The sequence below is a fragment of the Triturus cristatus genome, chromosome 4_1, assembly GCF_964204655.1.
Source record: "Triturus cristatus chromosome 4_1, aTriCri1.1, whole genome shotgun sequence".
NCBI lineage: Eukaryota > Metazoa > Chordata > Amphibia > Caudata > Salamandridae > Triturus > Triturus cristatus.
In genome coordinates, this window is record NC_140585.1 from 1,296,607,892 (window position 1) to 1,296,626,773 (window position 18,882).

An 18,882-nucleotide genomic window follows, 5' to 3' on the forward strand; every position below is an offset into this window, starting at 1 on the left:
CGAATTGTTTACCGTTGTCCGAAACGAGAGTAGAAGGTAAACCTTCCCTAGACCAAACTTCCCTCAAGAAATCGATGATGCTACTACTATCTGCTTCCCTAACCAATTTGTATTCAGGCCATTTAGATGCATAGTCAATCAATACCAAGATAAACCTGTAATTTCCAAACAGAGACATATATGGTCCCATAATGTCTATTCCGACCTTTTCCCAAGGACGATCAGGGCACTCAACTGGCATGAGTGGAGGAATTGAAGTCTTAAGAGACTTATCAGATGACTTGCATATGCAACAATCTTTTAAAAACTCATCGACCTCAGAGTCCATACCCGGTCACCAAAATGTGTGTAACAATAATCCCTCTCCTGAACAAATGCGGAGGAATAAGTTTGTCATTGCGAAGAAGTATATCATCTTCCACAGACAATTCATCTTCAATTTTGGCGAAAGGTTGGAGAGAAGATGATAATACCTTTTCTCTAGGCAAACCAGAACTAACAAATTTACAAACTTCTTGGAGAATAGAATCATTGGCAAAGGACAACTTCCATTCATGTTCGGAACAAAACTTTAATTCTGGAATGTCTACACCGGCCACAAAACAATCTTCACATTCCTCATCAATGAGATCAGCAAACAGAACATCATCATCGTGAGAGTCTTTTGAGGGAAATCGAGAAAAGAAATCTGCTCTACCATTCTTTCCTCCAGATATGTGCATGACGTCAAACTGATATTGAAGTAATTTCGAGACCATCCTCATAATCCTAGGTGTGGAACATTTTGTAATTTTTCCTCCCAAGATATTTACTAAAGGTTTGTGATCAGTTTGAAGAAGAAATCGTTTACCCCAAACGTATGAACGGAACTTCTCTATTGCCCATGCACAAGCTAGTAGTTCCTTCTCAATAACTGAATATTGCAATTCGGGAGATCTTAAAACTCTTGAGGCAAAACCTATTGTTCTTTCAACACCATCCTCTACTTGCGTTAAAGTAGCACCCAACCCAACCTGACTTGCGTCAACAGTCAAACAATATGGAAGGCTGGGGTCAAATGGTTGAAGAACAGAACTCTCACAAAGACAACTCTTAACCTCCTGGAAAGCCAACATACAGTCATTACTCCACACACATTTAGTCCCCTTTTTTAACAAGTTGCTAATGGGACGAACAATAGTAGCATAGTGGGGAATAAATCTTGAATAGTATTCACATACCCCAGTAGAGATTTGACTCCTGTTTTGTCTGTAGGAGTAGCAGCATTCGAGATGGCTTCCAAAAGACCAATCCTGGGCTTGATACCATCTTGAGTGATGATGTGACCTAGATATTCCACCTCAGTGCAAAAAAATTTACATTTCTCTAATTTTAGAACAACACCGTGTTCTTGGAACAAACCTAAAACTTTATTTAGGTTGTCGTCATGTGTCGAAACATCCTTACCAAAAATGAGTACGTCATCTTGAAAGACTAACACTCCGTTAACTCCTCTGAGGATGTTGTTCATTACTCTTTGGAACACCGACGCTGCTGACGCCAGACCAAAAGGCATACGACGATATTGAAACGTCCCCAGAGGAGAAAGAAAAGCAGTAAGATGGCGTGACTCCGGATGTAGCTCAACCTGGTGATAAGCACTGGCAAGATCTAATTTGGTGAAAAATTTAGCACCTTTAGTTAACGCAAACAGATCATTTATTTTAGGGAGAGGATGTGAGTCTACCCAAATCTCTTTATTGAGGGATCTTAAGTCAATACACACCCTAAGTTGACCACACCTCTTCCTAGCGACGACCAAAGGTGAAAGCCAAAGTGAAGACTCAGTTGGCTTGATAATTCCTTTCTCACACAGTTGTTTGAGTTCCTTCTCTAGATCTTCTCTGACACTGTAGGGAACACCCCTAAGTTTATGTTTAACATGTAAACATCCCTCTTTAACAATTATTCTATGTTTGAATCCTTTGATTTTTCCGAGTTCAGAACTGAAAACAGAAGGGAATTTGTCTTTGAAAACTTGAAACTCATCAGGACAATAAACCACAAGAACTTCTTCTTTGGTTCCAGGTTTTAAAATCATCTTAAAGAGACTTTGATGGAACCATCCTAAAATATTAAGACCCTTCACAGACACATAGACTTTTCCCCTAATTCTTCTTCCTTTGAAGCACAACTCATCTTCAAAATAACCCACAGGATCAATTTTCCGACCTTCATAGGATACTGGGGTGCGGTCGGGAGGAAGTAGAGGTTGCGTACCCTGCCAAGTCTCATCAAACAATTTTTGGGTGATCATAGTTATTTTAGCACCAGAATCGACAAGAAGTTTGATGCTTTTGTTGCCAATATCAATGTCTATTATAGGGTCAACACAATTCTTGGGATCCCCCACAATGACTTCAGCTGTGGAACAATCGGTAACAACAGAGACAACTTCTGAGTCAGAAGACGAATCTGAATCAACCATACATACAGTAGGTTTTTTGAAATTCTTTTGACCCTTTAACTTGAGACAAACTTTGGCAAAATGTCCGAGCCGTTTACAATAATTGCATGTGACATTAGAAGCAGGGCATTTAGATCCCTTAAGGTGAGGCGGGTTACCACATCTTATACAATAAGTCGGGTCTATGTTACTAGGTATTGAAAACTTGGTGCCCTTTACAGATCTGCTCCCCACAGACTTGACAGGTTTTTTGTTGTTTTTAAAGGAAGAAGAATTTAGGTTAATCGAGTTAACAGATTCTACTACATTTTCTTCTAATTCATTTATTGAGACCATAGAAGTTTCAATACTATTAGCTAATTTTATGGTTTCATCCAATGAAGGATCGCCCATAGTAAGTAGTTTCTGTCTTATATTCTTGTCCTTGCAATGGCAGACAAACTGATCTCTGATGTGTTGATCAGTGAAATTCTCAAACCTGCATTCTGCTGCCAACCTACGTGATACAGAAATATATGAGTCAACATCTTCACTATCCGTTTGTTTTCTCTTAAAGAACATGTGTCTGAGCACCATGAGGCTTGGTTGTTTGTCAAACCTCTAATTTAAGCTTCTCAACAGTTTCTTGGTACAAGTCATTCAATGCTGGATCACCATCTGGAAGACTTGGTAAGTGCTTAAAGATAGATCTTCCTTCAAAACCTAATGAGTGTAGGAGTAAACTTTTCTTCCTTTCAGCAGAAAATCTGCTTGCACCGATAGCCCCTAAATAGGTTTCAAAGGCATCATGCCAGATCTCCCATCTTATTGGTGGTTCTCCTGGAGTGTCCAAAAAGGCGGGCGGCGGATTTACTGATTGTAGAGTGCACATAGTGAAGAACGAAGAAAAACTAACTTGTTAATGTTCAGGTAGGTAAAGCAGGTTTCTACATATGTTGCAGAACAATAAACAACTCTTTTTCTATTTATACACAGAATAAAAACACTCTAGCAAAATAAAACGCGAGCAGTGAGACACACTTAAGCATAAGTAAGTAATCAGAATGCTAGGAAATGTAATTTATAAGAAATTTTACATTTATAATGCTATGTTCTTTTTTTTGTTGTTTTTTTTGAAGCTCCAACTAAAACAACTAAGCTGTAAAAGACTGAATAGTGTGCGCAATGTTTTTTTTTAAAACTGTGCGCATCAGTGTGAATTTGGCAAACATAACCGGTGGAAAACACGTCTTCTGTGAAAATACCGTCCAAATTCGACGTGTAGCAGGCTGTGTGCACTAACGTTAGTTTAATATAAAAAAAAAACAAAAACGAAAGTGAACTAAATCATCATTAAGCTGTGCTCATCAGCCTAGGATCTTGCGCGAAGCTGATTGCTTGGGGCGTCGCTAGGATACAGATTACGATCTTTGTTAAGCTGTGCGCATCAGCGTAGTCATGCGCTGGGTTGATTGTTTGTGGCGTCGCTAGGATACGGCTTCGTCATACGTCAGAGGACGTTCCCTTCACGCCGTGATGTTGCTGCGTCGCAGTTAATGCTGCAGAGACTAAATGTTGCTCGCGCCACAATGTCAGGTAACTTTTTAAACGATGCAGTTTCAGGAATTAGTTTAAAAAATGAAATGGTGCGCGCTGCTTTTGAAACACTTTTGTATTTGTTAGTTATAGCGAATATTGAATAAACAAATTTAGTCTTCTCTATAAAACTCGTAGTGAGTAGCGAGTAGCGAGTACGAAGGTGTATTTCAATATAGTCTTAGTGGAAAATAAAAAGTCCGAATTTGTAAGCGCAGGGTGAGCTTTAAAAGGAGGTAGGTGCAGGGGTACGCCCTACCGTACAGATGATCTGACTTGTTGCGATGAAGACTTTTGGTTCATTGAAGAAAGCAAACGACGCTTTGGTCTTGATAATCAACAATCTTCATCCGTTTGTTTTTGCACGCTGAGTTGACTTGTAAATACAATCGTCGCCAAATAAATGAAGTAATTGTTTCAGGAAACAATATTAGATCAATTAGATTTATTCGTAGTTACAAGGAAGAGAAGATAGGTCCAGCTTCAACCGTTCCCCAGTCAATGAATACCCTCCGTACATTCTCCAGTAACTAAGCAACCATCAACAGTCTTTAAAGCAAAACTAACATAGGATATTACACACTTCTTTCAACAATGTTTATGTGCACTGGACTCACTTGCTGAGTGACTTAATTTTTTTTTATTTATTAAAACAGAGCTACATGTTGATCTTCTTTGTTCATGTAAACTTGGAGTGTGTTCAATACTTTGCTGTTTTACTATGTTGTTGTTTCCCATGTTTGCTGACATTTTGTTTGCTGTGCTTACTTGCCATTTTCCTTCCTCTTTTTTCCAAAGGAATGCGTGCTACCTTTCAACATGTTACGGTCTGCCATTTGTATACTGCCTACTTGCTTACATGATGTTCTGTATTTTGTTCACCCTTAGTTCTTTCTGCTGCCTTCAATTGCACCATGCTATTCTATATTTTGTTAGTTTGCTACCAATTATGCCATTGGTTACAGGGATTCTTGGTATGGGTTTCTCCCACGTCACGTGGTAATGGGTTAGTTTGGTATAAACACCCACTGTTGTACGGATGTTTTGGTTCTGTGTGGAGTACCTTGCCACACATTACAACCCAACTTTATGTTTAGGTGGAGGTTATTGTTGGTGATCGGAGTGATCTTTACTTGTTTTGTATGCCTACTGTATATATGCATTTACTTATGTGATTTCCAGCTTACTGTTTGCTTGCAAATGTATTATTCCCTTGGATTTCATGGTTTCCTTGCTTGATTTGTTTTTTTTTTCCCTCGCACGTCAGGGTTGCGTTGGGTGTTTCCTTCGTTCTGTGTGAAGCCCCTCCACACTTCACACCCCAACTTGAGTTGTTGGGGGAAGAGTTTTGCCTGCTTACTTTACATACATTTACTTACGTGATTTTAGATTGTTTCTTGCTTGGTCTGCATTGCATTGTTACTCCCTTGGGTGTCAAGGTTTCCTTTGTTTGATTTGCTTTTTCCCCTCGCACGTCAGAGTTGTGTTGGGAGTCCTTTTGGTTCTGTGTGTAGCCTCTCACACACATCACACCCCATTTTGTTGTTGGGGGAAGTTTGCTATAGTTGTGCGTGTTACTTTGTTTTGTGTGGATATTTTCCACACCTGCCTACTGTTTTTTTTCATTACTGGTTAGTTTCCTTTCACACTTTCATTGTGGGTTCTCTTGTGCTTCTCGTGTTTGCCCGGCCAGCTTGCACAACCCTAGTACTTGGGTTGGTCTGTAGTCTGTGGTGTGGCAGTGTTGGGTTGATTTGCGATAGACAGGAGGATGGTGTGAATGAGTCATTGCACTTGGGTTATGCTTCTCCCTCCTTATTTTATTTTCTTTGCGTGAATGTTCCATCGTTAATTTTTCTTGCTATGCTTTAGTAAGTTGACATCTCATGTATTTTCGCAATGTTTCTTATGCCTTTTGATTCCCTTCTTTTCCTTTGCAAAGAAGGTGGATGTGTTATACTGCTTCTGCTCAGCCTGAATGTCTGTGTGAGAGAATGTGGGTGAATGGAATGTTTGTATGTGTGAGTGTCAGTTGGAGATGGGCTGAGCAGCAGTGAGCTGCTCCTGGTGGGGTTCTCTGAGTAGCATCTTGCCTGAATGGAAAAACATGAAGATACCTCCTGGAATGGACATTACTCTTATTTACAACACAATTCTTTTAACAACCTCTGCTGCCAAGCCAGTAAGAAGAATCATCAACGATTCCTTAACCACCGGAATATTTCCAGAAGAACTCAAAAAGTCACACATACACCCTTTACTGATGAGAACAAACTTGGACCCGCTGAACCCTGTCAACTACAGACCCATTACAAATGGAACTTTCCTGGGCAAACTGATAGAAAGAGCAGCATTCGCCCAGATGTCACAATTCATTGAAGAGAATGATATACTCTCAAACTTCCAAACAGGATTCCATCCGGGAAGAGGCCCTGAATCTGCCCTCCTTGCCATCTGGGATGATCTGAAGAATACAGTTGACTGCAACGGGGTTGCTGCGCTACTCCTCGTGGGCCTCTTGGCTGCCTTTGACATGGTTGGCCATGACACTCTGAAACAAAGACTCTATGAAGCCGGCATAGAGGGAACTGCTCTAGACTGGATTGCGTCCTACCTTCAAAAGAGAACTAATGTCATCCATATCCCACCTTTCTCGTCCAAACCATACTCCACAAAAGCAGGGGTCCCTCAAAGTTCTATCATCTCCCCCATGCTTTTCAACATCTACATGAAGTCATTACCAGTACTGATCACTCAATTCCACCTCATGTGTTATAACTATGCAGATGACACACAAATACTCCTTCAACTGGAATGCCCCAAAGACATTGGAAAATCCCCAATTTTCAGTTGTCTCAGTGCCGTGGATCAGTGGATGACTTGGAGCCATCTCAAACTCAATGCTTAAAAAATGGAAATACTCATGTGTTGCGATTGGAAACATTGCGACCAGCTTTCCCCTGGCCTGATGAACTGGTATCACTGCCTAAAGTATCGAAGGAAGTAAGAAACCTCGGAATAACTATGGACTCCAAGCTGTCAATGAATGCCCAAGTGGACAAACTAGCAAGATCAAGCTTTGTCATTATAAAAATGCTGCGATGAATTTTCCCTCATTTGGGATTTCCACACAAGGTCCAAGCTACCATCTCCCTTGTTCTGTCCAAACTCGATTACGCCAATAGCCTCTACCACGGATCACCTTTAAAGACCATGAAAAGACTACAATGGATACAGAACTTGGCTGCCAGACTACTTTTGCATATCAAACCGCGAAAACACATCTCACATGCCTTGAAAGCCCTGCATTGGTTACCGGTTGCCAGAAGATCCATGTTCAAACTACTTTGTATCACCCACAAAGCAATACATGGAATGGGACCGGTCTTCATCTGGAATGAAATAACCAAACACATTCAACAAAGGAACCTACGCTCTAAAGGGACATCTCGCCTCAAAATTCCAAGATACAAAAAAAAAAACATGGGTGGCACATCCTTTTCTGTTCAAGCAGCCAAACTATGGAACTCTTTACGCCCTAACATAAGATCCACCGACAACCACCTTATCTTCAGAAAACTACTCAAGAAATGGCTCTTCCCCACATAAGCACTATACGCAAACAGAAATTTACAGCATATCCCTCTGTATATAAGCATTTATTTTCACCATAGATATGTACCTATCTTTGTGTATTGCTTTGTATAAACATGTACAATAATTATGTTGTTAAAAAAAAAAATCATCTTTGGTCTACATGTACTTACTTCCATTGTGCACCTTCCATGTACTTAAATCTGTGCGTCTGTTACCTTTCTCCTGAAAAAGCATATCCAATGCACTCCCCTATTTCTCATCCTGTACCTCTATCAATATCTTTAATCTACGTATACTATCCTCCTTTATGCATCTATATACTTTCAATGTACTTATGGATCTATATATTTATCACTTTCTTCTAATTTACCATTTCATATGCACTACCCTATTTCTCAGCCTATACTTCTCTCAATATATCTTCTAGCCCAACCTTCTGACTCATCTCAAATTTATTTCTACTACTCTTTCCAATGCACTTCCCTAACCCGCACCCTATACATCTATCAATATACCCTCTACATCCACTCTATCATTTATCCCAAACCCCATACCACTACCATGATCCCCAAAATAAACCTACTCTTCCCTTCCTTGCATCATCTGAAACCTCTTTTACTACACGATCCCCCAAAACAAACCTTTCTAAACTCTTCCCTCTGACTCTCTCCGTCAAAAAAACCTTTTTACTCATACAAAAACCTCCTCCTACTGTTATGACCTTAAAAAAAAATGTTTCTTCACTCTTCCATCCCTACACTATCCTTTTCAATCAAAATAACAGACTAACATGTTCACTTCTCAAATTCCATATTCCACTATACTATTTCACCACTAATCCATTAGGGGTTCCAGAGTAGCATACTACTCGCCAATAAAGCACTTCAACAACCCATCAGGGTTACCAGCGCTATATAAATGCAAAACCTTTTTATTTTCTACCTCTCCTCAAACCTTCTCAATACAAATAACTGACTAACATATCCATCACTCAAATTACTTTCATGTTTCACCATACTAATTCAACACTAATCCTTAGGGGTTCCAGAGTTGCGTGCTACTCGCCAACAAAGCGCTTCAAAACCCCATCAATGGGTAGCAAGCGCTATATAAATACAAACCTATTTTCCTCTTCTATCTCGCAACCTACCCTTCTCTATCCAAATAATTGAATAACATATCCACCACTCAAATTACTTCATATTTCACTATACTAATTTTTAACACTAATCCTTTATGGGTTCCGGTGTAGAGTCCTACTTGCCAGAAAAGTGCTTCAACACCCATCAGGGGAAAGAGGTGCTACAAGAATGCAAACCTTTCTCCCCCTTTTTTTCCCTCCGCTATCCTAGTCTCACTCCAAATAACTGACTAATATCCACCACTCAAATTACTTTCATATTTCACCATACTAATTCAGCACTAATCCTTTATGGGTTTCTGGAGTAGCGTATTTCAACACCCCATCAGGGGTAACAAGCGCTATATAAATACATAAATTTTTTTTCCTCTTCTATCCTTCTGCTATCCTTCTGAATCCAAATACCTGACTAACCTATCCACCACTTAAAATGTACTTGCATGTTTCACTATAGTAATTCAACACTAATCCTCTATGGGTCCTGGAGTTGTGTGCTACTCACCAAAAATTGCTTTGACGCCTCGTCAGGGGTAGTAAGCACTATATAACTGCAAATACAATACAATACAATACAATACAATGAAGGTATAGGTGCAGGTTATATAGCTAACTATATACCCTTGCACCCTATACTTTTGTAGTGCTCTATATGGACTAAACAAGAACTGGATTTTAACAGATTAATATTAAGAGATTGTTTGAATTGAACTATAGCTTGCGTATACCATGTCTGAGCGATATAAAAATGACCCTGTCAAAATTGGGCCTCATGCATTTTTTTAACTTGTCTGAGCAAATTTTCAAATCGGATATTGCAGGAGTGAAGAGAGCTTTTTATAATTTTACCCAAGAAGCTAGACTGCTAGACTCAAAGAGTAACATTTGTTGTACACATTATGCTATGGTAAAATCGATTGATATAATGGAATTTTATTTAAATTTGGATTTGCCAGTTAACCACAGAAGATTTTTTTTGTCCTCATAACACCAAGCTACTGCAGACTCGGGCTATGTTATACTCGGGGTGTGTCCATCAGCCTACTGCATTTGCCATGTTCCCAAAACACTTTTATTGTCTCAGGATCAATACCAATCGCTTGAGTGGAATCATAGGACTTTCATCCCCCTAAATCTGGGATGTTGCTCCATCTTATATACTTGGCCCATATTGTACCCACTCTAGCAGGAGTACTTCCAATATCCAACCTACAAGTCCAATGGGCTGCTTTTAGCTAACTCGCTGTCATTGGAGGGCATGGGTCCAACCAGTGATGTACATCTCCCGTCTGGCTAGCAATATTAGGTAGAACAGCAAACACTGCTGAGGCTTACTGAGAAGACACATTGTTGCATTATCCACCCCTAATATAACCAACACAGGAGTCATTTTAGTATTTTCCTTTTATTTCTGATATAACACTACTCATGCTTTCATCATTTGCGTCAAAAAATCCACATCTTCTACATTTAGGGATCGGGACCTTTACAAATCGACCAAACATCTGGGGTGTCCAATACAATCTATTCAAGGCAGAAACATGGTTTTTCTTTAAGTTGACTGGTTTAACTGTAGACTTTAAATTAAGGATATGTGCCACAGATAGGACAGTTCTTGCCCTGGTATCATCTCCTCTCATATCTTCTGCGGTATCGGCAATCTCCTGTCCTCCGCATCTCATAATTTCCAGTACCGAATAGTGACTTCTCTGCCTTTAAATTTCACATCTTTCTTAGGGGATTCTTCCTCCAATGTGTTGTTCCAACCTTGAATGTCTCTTGTGTACAAAGCAGAAATCTGCATATCCTTAAATTTTTATAGCGAGCCCCCTGTATTAACATTGAGGGGCATATTCTCAAGGATCTTTTGCCAAGTTATCAGCACTTTAGCGCAGCCAAAGTCACAATAAATTCATCGCACTTTTCACAAGCTGGTACAAACAGCCAATATCACCAGTTTTCCTGCGATAGCATCCTCAAAAACATCGCCACAGATGACCCCGGCAATTATCGCTAATGTGATGCAGAGTAGGCGTTCCCGAACAAAAAGCTGCGACAATACAACACCTCAATATTCTCAACGACTAGCCAGATCAGCGATAAGATCACAAAACATGAGATAAGGAGCGTTAGCAGCATTAAATTAACACCTGCTGTGACCTGGTGCAAAGTCGGATGACAACCGGCACCAGAAAAGGCAGCCCAGACCACAGCCACACCTGAAGACCAACAGATGCCATGGAACAACTGATCATGCAGCTCGGAGACCGCCACCCCCCGTCCCCCCCCGGACCACTACAGAGACAGCGCAGACAAAGACAGCGGACCTACAGAAAACGTACAAGCCTCACAGACCCAACACCAGAGAATGACAGTGCCCACTACATGCTCAAAAGGACAACCATTCCACTCATACTAACCACCATTGCTCACAGGCAGACGGCACCAATACAGCAGACAAACAACATCCCACCTCAGACAAAGCTGCTGGCCATGCTGCACGTGTTGGCCTCTGGTACCTTCCAACCAACAACTGTCAGAGTCGGAGAAGTCTCACAGCCAGCCCAATCCAAGTTCCCCACAACTGTCTTGGATGCCATCATCAGCTCGGTACCACACTACCTATACTTCCCCCACACTGCGCAGGAACAGCTTTAGACCAAGCAAGGCATCTACACCACAGCTGGCTTCCAACACTTGTTAGGGGGGAATTGACTGCACACATGTCCTACTTGTCCTACTTATGCACCCTGGCAGCACTGCACACAATAACCGCAAATAAAAAGCACACGTATTCCATCAATGTGCAGGCAACAGTAGACCACCGGGGAATCTCCACCAACCTCGTCGCCAACCCCCCAGGCAGTGTGCATGAATCCTACATCTTCCGACAGTCCATCATCAACCAGTGCTTCCAGGCTGGCACCAACAGAAATGCACTGCTTGTTGGCAAGTACCAAATGAACACACCACACATCTCAACTCCACAATCATGTAACTCACAACACTGGGAATGCACATGTCACAAACTCACATATAACATGCCAAAACAACATGCCCACCCACCAGACACGACAGCACAACTAACTGTGGCAACCTGGGGCAGCCATGCACATAAGCCATCAACGGCATGGCACCTCAGCCACACAATATCAGATTGGGGGAAGAGATGGGGACCAGGCATGTGCAAAGGAGGCAAGTGACCAATGAATGAGAATGTACACAATGCCAAGTGTGGCATGGATGTGATGACCAGACTGCAGTATGCAGACCACACACATATCCATGTTGACATACACCGCTGGTGTCTGGAGTGTAGTGGACGCAACCATTTCACCCCAGCCATTGGGGAAGATCCCGGAAATGTAGCTTGTTACGTCCCCCCTGTCAGCGTGAGCGGAGTGGGCTGGCCCAGTGCACGCCAGGCCAGCATAGGGGTGTGAATAAAAAGCATGTAGATCTGGGTGTGGTTCTCTTCCAGAATGCCCAACGTCTCTGCCAGGGCAGCGCCCCTCACCCCGCCACGAGGTCGATGCCGTGAGCGGTGTTGCCTGCAATACTGTGTGCCTGCTGCTCCACGGGCCGCTGGTCCACGATCCAGTCCTGCGCACCCAGGCCTCAATGCACACCTGCAGACACTGGCGTGAGTCAAAGAGGGCCCACCACATGCCAGTGCAAGCTCCAAGCCCGAGTGCCCCGACCCTGGCAGCCTCCTCAGACAACACAGCCTCCACGACAGAGTCCTGCAGTACACAGCAGACTAGTAGTTCATACATTTGGGACTGAGTCTTGATTACACTGTGGAAGAGAACATTAATTATGGCTGATTTTATGTCACTATACTCCCTTCGATATGGTGACACCAAGTCTGTGTATAGCATTCCAACCACACGTGTCTGTGGGCCCACGTGGACTACTGCCCTCGGGCCACACTGCGCTCGAGTAGGTTAAACATTTGGGAATGAGTCTTGATTTTTCAATGGCGGAGTACATATCATTGCACGCAAGGAGAGGTGTAAGAGGATGACGCGTTTCAGTCAGGAGGAAAAAAGGACCATTGTTATAGAGGTGATCGAACACTACCGACAACTGCCCTGGTGTCACTAACACTGTGCATCGTGAGACAATGACACGTGGCTGTGGGCCACTGCTGAACGCTGCCTCTCGCCTACACTGCGGTCGATAAGGTCACACATTTGGGACTGAGTCTTGATCATACAATGTCCGAGTACACACATTAGTCCAGAGTTTAAATCATTATACTCCCTTTGATGTGGTAACACCAAGTCTGTGCATAGCATCCCAACCACACGTGTCTGTGGGCCCTTGATGACTACACCCTCAGCCTACACTGTGGTCCAGCAGGCCTCACACCAATCCAATCCAGTCCATACCAGGCAGGACACAGCATCATCGCTGACTGAACACCGACTAAGCTCTGGTGCTCCTACCTCCGTCAACCACAAGTCACCCACACATGCCATGTCAACGTTGTGTGTTAGAGTTCCAGTAGGAGCTCACTGGACAGCGGTTGTCTCACGCGGACTGCTGCCTCGGGCCTACACTGCGGACAAGTATGTCACATTTTCAGAACTCAGTCTTGATTTATTCATGGCAGATTTTATATCAATGTACAGGCCTCATTGCAGATTGCATTCCCTTTCAGCTCCGGTGCCACTAAGTCTGTTCCCCGACATCCATGGACACTTTCTGTTTGAACTTTGGTGGGGACTGAGTCTACGGACTGGGGGGTGTCATCACCATCTTGTTGGCGATACTGACTTGGTGGCAAAAGTGAGGCAGTAGCATTCCACTCCTCCATTTGCCACTTCCGGATGGCTTCTGCCCTCTGCATAATGCCCTGGAGGACACCTTCCACTGTCCCCCGCAACCCTCTGCTACATTCACCTCGGACATTGATGAGGACCCGCTCAGCTGGTGTGACCCTATCTCACTGCACCGCAAGTCACCATCCCGTGGCGTTGTGCCTGTGCCGGCCTCAGTGCATCCAGGGCCACTAACTCTGTGTAGCTCAAGTCAGGGACCCTGTCTGCTGAGAAATTGGATGGCCTCTGAGATGATGGCCTTGGGTCATCGACGCCATGTGTCTGTGGCCCTGCGCTATCCGTTGCCTCAGGCCTCAATTGCAGTCCAACAGGGCTCACATGTCAAAACGAGTCCTGACCGGCCCAGACATCGCATCACCGCAGGAGGCACACTCCACCCCAGCCAAGACCACCTCCAAACGCCAACTGCCAGAGTAAAAAATGTCTTACTGCTAGACTATCAGAGTTGCTAACACCTGTCGTGGATGCCATCATCTGCCTGATACCCTAATCAGCACTACAGGTGCCTCTGACTCAGTGCACCATGGCTCATGGACACTTCTGTTTGCTCATTGGGTGACCTCTGAACTTGCTCCGGCTACCACCATGATGCTCCGCAGTTATCTCTGTAATGCTGGTGTTTTCTGTTTCCACTTTGATGGTGTTCACTCTTGTAGTTGTTGCCAGCACTAACCACTCATTGTGGGCTGGTTTACACTCACCCCACACACATCCAGCACAGGCATCACTGTACATGTGACCCTGCCAAGGAAGGGGCCGGGTGCACGTGCCTGTAGCCAGTCCCACAAGCTATCTGTGTGTGTCTGTTTGGTCATAATGTATGCAAGAGGGCCCCGGCCTCTACAACATTCCATTGTACTGTGTACAGTGGCCGCAAGCATGTCCCCACTGGCCGCGGGTAGGACCTTGGATGATTAGCTTTGTCGTCACCCACTCTATACGTAAGGGGAGTGGGCTGGGCCGTTGTACGGAGGTACGGCGTGGGTGTGTGAATGATAATTCCCGGGCTCTGGCCGTGGTTCATTACAGGTCATGTGCAAATGCATGTGTCTTTGTTGCAGTGTGGGTCTCCTTTGTGGGATGTAGGTGGTCCCTGATGGGACTGAGACACCCATGTATGTGATCTAGTTCAGCTTCCATTAGCGCTGACCCCACCTGCACCTGTTCAGACACCTCCTTTTGGCATTCTGACACCTGGCATTGGAATGCGATGTGTGCCTCGGTGGAGTGTTGGGAGCCTGCCGTGGTGGGTTTGCTTCCTGCTGTGTGGTCCGTGCAGGGGCTGGGGTCTCCTCTATTTAGCTTGACTGCCCTGCTCCTGGGGGTGGGTTGCCTTAGATGTCCATGAGCTGTTGTAGGGTGTCGGTGTCGGAGGTGTGGTGGTCCTCTCCAGCATTACTGATGAGTTGTCTAGTCTGCTCTTCTGGAGGTGTTGTTTGTCCCTCTTCAATGTGAAGGGGAGATGCATGTTGTTGACATTGTGTTGACATGTATGTTGGCGCATTGTTCTTGTTTACATGCAGACTGTATGACAATGTACATTGTGACTGTTTGGGAGGTGCTGCAATTTGAGGTGGGACAGTGGACATGTGGACTGCAAGACGGATGTAAGTTTGTACACGTACATTTCCATTTCACAGTTCTGCTATGTTAGATGTGACTGGCCTGTTTCTGCGCATGGGCGGACCCAGTTGTGTCCTCTGTTCTGCAGTGTCGGTGTTGCACTTTGTATCACATTGTCATGGGATGTGCTGTGATTGCTATGTGTGTGTGCTGCAGTGTGCCTCATGGATGAGGGACATGATACAGGGTCATTGTGGGTGTGCGGTGTGCTACACGTCATTGTGCATGTCTGCCATCACCCCCGTCCCACCAGTCCCTGATGGTTACTCATCCTTTTGATGTTGTGTTAGGTCCTATTGAGTTGTGTCCATACTCCCAACTCATTGTACCATCTCCACACTGATGACTGTGGCCTCCATTTGCTCCTGCTCCTCCTGTGGCGCATGACTCCCACCTCCATTCACCGTTGCTGCCTTCCTGTTGGCAGCGGATTTGTGATTGGTTTGGCTTTTCACATCATGCCAGCGCCTCTTATCCTCCTCCATTGACCTCCTCGACACTCCGACTGCATTCACATGTGTCATATTGATATTCAGTTGATAGTAGTGTTCTGTCACCTCAGTGGCGCTAATCTGGTTTTCCTGCAGACTGCACCCCGTCTTCCTCTCCCTCTTCTCATTGGCCTTCCCCAACACCGTTGTTCCTTGCTGGTGGTCTGTGGGGCTTGTGGGGTTCGCGTTGCCCTCTGTACTCGGTCTGGGGGCATCCATAGTGCTACACAGTTTCTTTTGGCTTTGGTGTGGTTTTTTTGTTGCTTTTATGGTGCATTTTCCCACATGCCGCGTGGGAATTGCAGGCCTGTAGCTGGTTTTCGCTGATTTTTGTATCGCGATTGGCGTCATCGCAGATCTTTTTGCGTTTGAGTTTCGTATTTTTGTGGTGTTGTGTTGACTTTACCATGGACATTTGATGCGTTCTCGTGAGCCTATCGTATGGTACCACCGGCTTGTGAATACCACGTTAACACAGTGTTATTTTCCCACGATAGACTGCGATGTGAATGGTTGCGTTAAGCTACTTTTGCGGTTGTTATCACACATTCTTGAGAATATCCCCCTGAGTATTTCCCAAGGTATTAGACCCTGTCCTATAAGTAAATCCCCCCAGGTGGCTATCCCTGCCCTCCACAAGGGGAGACTTAGACTCTCCAACACACATTCCGGTTTACCAGGAGAATCCCAAATTGGTGAAAGCACAGAGTAATAGCTTATCCCCAGAACTTTCCTAACTTTGACCAATAAAGTGAATGCAGCTCTTATTACCTTTAATTTCACTTTTTGGAAGAATTTCAGGGATCCAAACTTATAAAGAAAACCAGTAAGTCCCCATTCTGTGGTCATGTGCCAACATCCACACCCAAGATGATCTTTCTGGAGTCCCCAAAAGCATCCTACAGTTCTTGAATTGAAAGGCCATGCAATACAAGTTTAGATCTGGGAGCGCCAGTCCTTCTTGGCTCACTCTCCACCTCAGCTTCTTCCAGGAGAGCCTGGCTCCCCCGAACCCCAAATAAAACTTGTAAACTTCCCCTGTAGTTTGGCTAAAGCCGCGCAAGGAAATACTAATGGAATAAAGTTGAAAAAGTAAGTCAGCTTAGTTAGAATTGACATTTTAATCAGGTTTACTTACCCATAGATTGTTAAGGGCAAATACGTCCATCTGGCAAGCAATGAGTCAACCTCCTTTGCCACGCTTTCTAAGTTAAGTGTTGGAAGAACGGCCATAGACTGCACTATAGAGATACCTATATACTTAATCTATGACTTAACCTCTCCACCCCAATTATTTATATTCCAACACATAATCTCTGATTTTGAAATGGTAATTGAATACCTTGAGAGTGCCCCAAACTCCTTTGCCAACTTCTCAACTCTTGGAACTGTCCGGGAGCGGTTCGTTGTATAAACTATAAGATTATCAGCATACCAAGCTATCTTAATGTAATAGTGCTGCCAGCTAAAAGGAACTACTTGATGGTCTCTTCTAAGCAGTTGGGAACATGGCTCGATGTATATATAAAAAAGTAAGGGAGAGAGGGGACATCCCTACCTCGTACCTCTACTGAGTTCAAAGCTCTTTGTAAAGGCCCCATTAAATAAAATTCAAGCAGACGTATTTTCATACAGTTTCTGGAGAGTTGTGGTAAAACATTTGCTAAAACCAAATATTACCAAAGCCTTCCTGAGATATGGCCAACAAACTCTGTCAAACACCTTGGCAAAGCCCACACAAGGAGATGATGTATGGAGCACTGAAACTTTCCAGACGCTCACCCCCAGTCACAGATCTGGGTTGAATCCATCATCTTTCTTTAGCTCACTTCACCACCCCAGTTCAGACACATATATATGCAAATCAGTCTTGACCCTGTGCTTCATGGGAACAATCCAGCCCAAACTGCCAAGCCATGTCTTTCCTGGACCGGAAAGAAGCTTCCTTGGCCCTTATCAGCCAGGCTAGCTTGAATCTAGTGGCAAAGTCAGCAAGGGATCCACATCTGGGCATATCCTGCCAACTTGGCAGCATCAATTGTAGCTACCACCAATGGGACAGAATGCCTTGTGGTAAAGTCTATTGATGCTATTAACTGTTGAGTGAGCTCATGGATCTGCCGCCCTGAAATTAAGCAAATATGCTTGTAAAGACTTTATAGTCTGCATTCAATAATGAAATTGGCAGATATGAATCTGCCTTCTTAGGGTTTTCGGCTAGTTTTAGAATCAATACCAGGATGGCTTCCCTCTATGAATCTGGAATCTGAGCATTTCCTAAATAAATGGAGTTTAACAACTTAGCCCATACGGGCACAATCTCCTCCCTCAGAAGCTGATATAGCTCTACTTGATTGGCATCCATGCCTGTCACCTTCCCTGCCTTAACATGTTTTAAATGATCTAAAATCTCTGTCTCTGTGACCTGCACTTCTAGACATCCCCAATCTGCCTCCGTTAATCCAACCAGGTCATTTTCCTTCAACCATTCCCTTAGCTTATCTAGATCTGACTAGACCTCCTCTGTATATAATGATGGGAAGAGGGAGACCAAATGCTCCTGCATCTCTCCTGCCTTTTTAGATGTAATCCTCGGTAATTGATAATCAACTCCTTTATGTTATTCCTAGTTCTTTCTGTTCTTGCCTCCCAAGCTAGAAGTGACATTAATCTTTCTCCAAATTCAAAAATACTCTGGGAATTAGCCTGCCACCTCTCCCTGCACTTTTTCTGCAGCCTAATTTTTAAATTCAATTGCATCTATTCCAGGCGGATCAGTGCTTGTTCTCTGTCCTGATATACCTTCATCTGGAAATTGGCCTCTCAGACTGCAATTTTATTCTCCATGGCTATCAGTTCAGTTTTCTCAGCTTTATTCTTAAAATGTGCTTGGCTTCTCAAGTTACCCCTAATATAAGCATTAAAGGTATACCAGATTATAGTGAGGGGAGCAGATTTGATGTTATCAATAAAGAAATCCTCACTGGCTCTTTTCGGGGTCTCTATAACCTCTATATCCAGGAGGAGGACCCGATTGACAGTCCATCTTGACCTCTGCCCCTTTTTGGGGCATTGATCTGTCACAGTTACAGCTGAATGATCAGACACGGTCCTCAAGGATAGGCCTGATATCAATTTGGAACAAGAAATACCGAGAGTTCATAG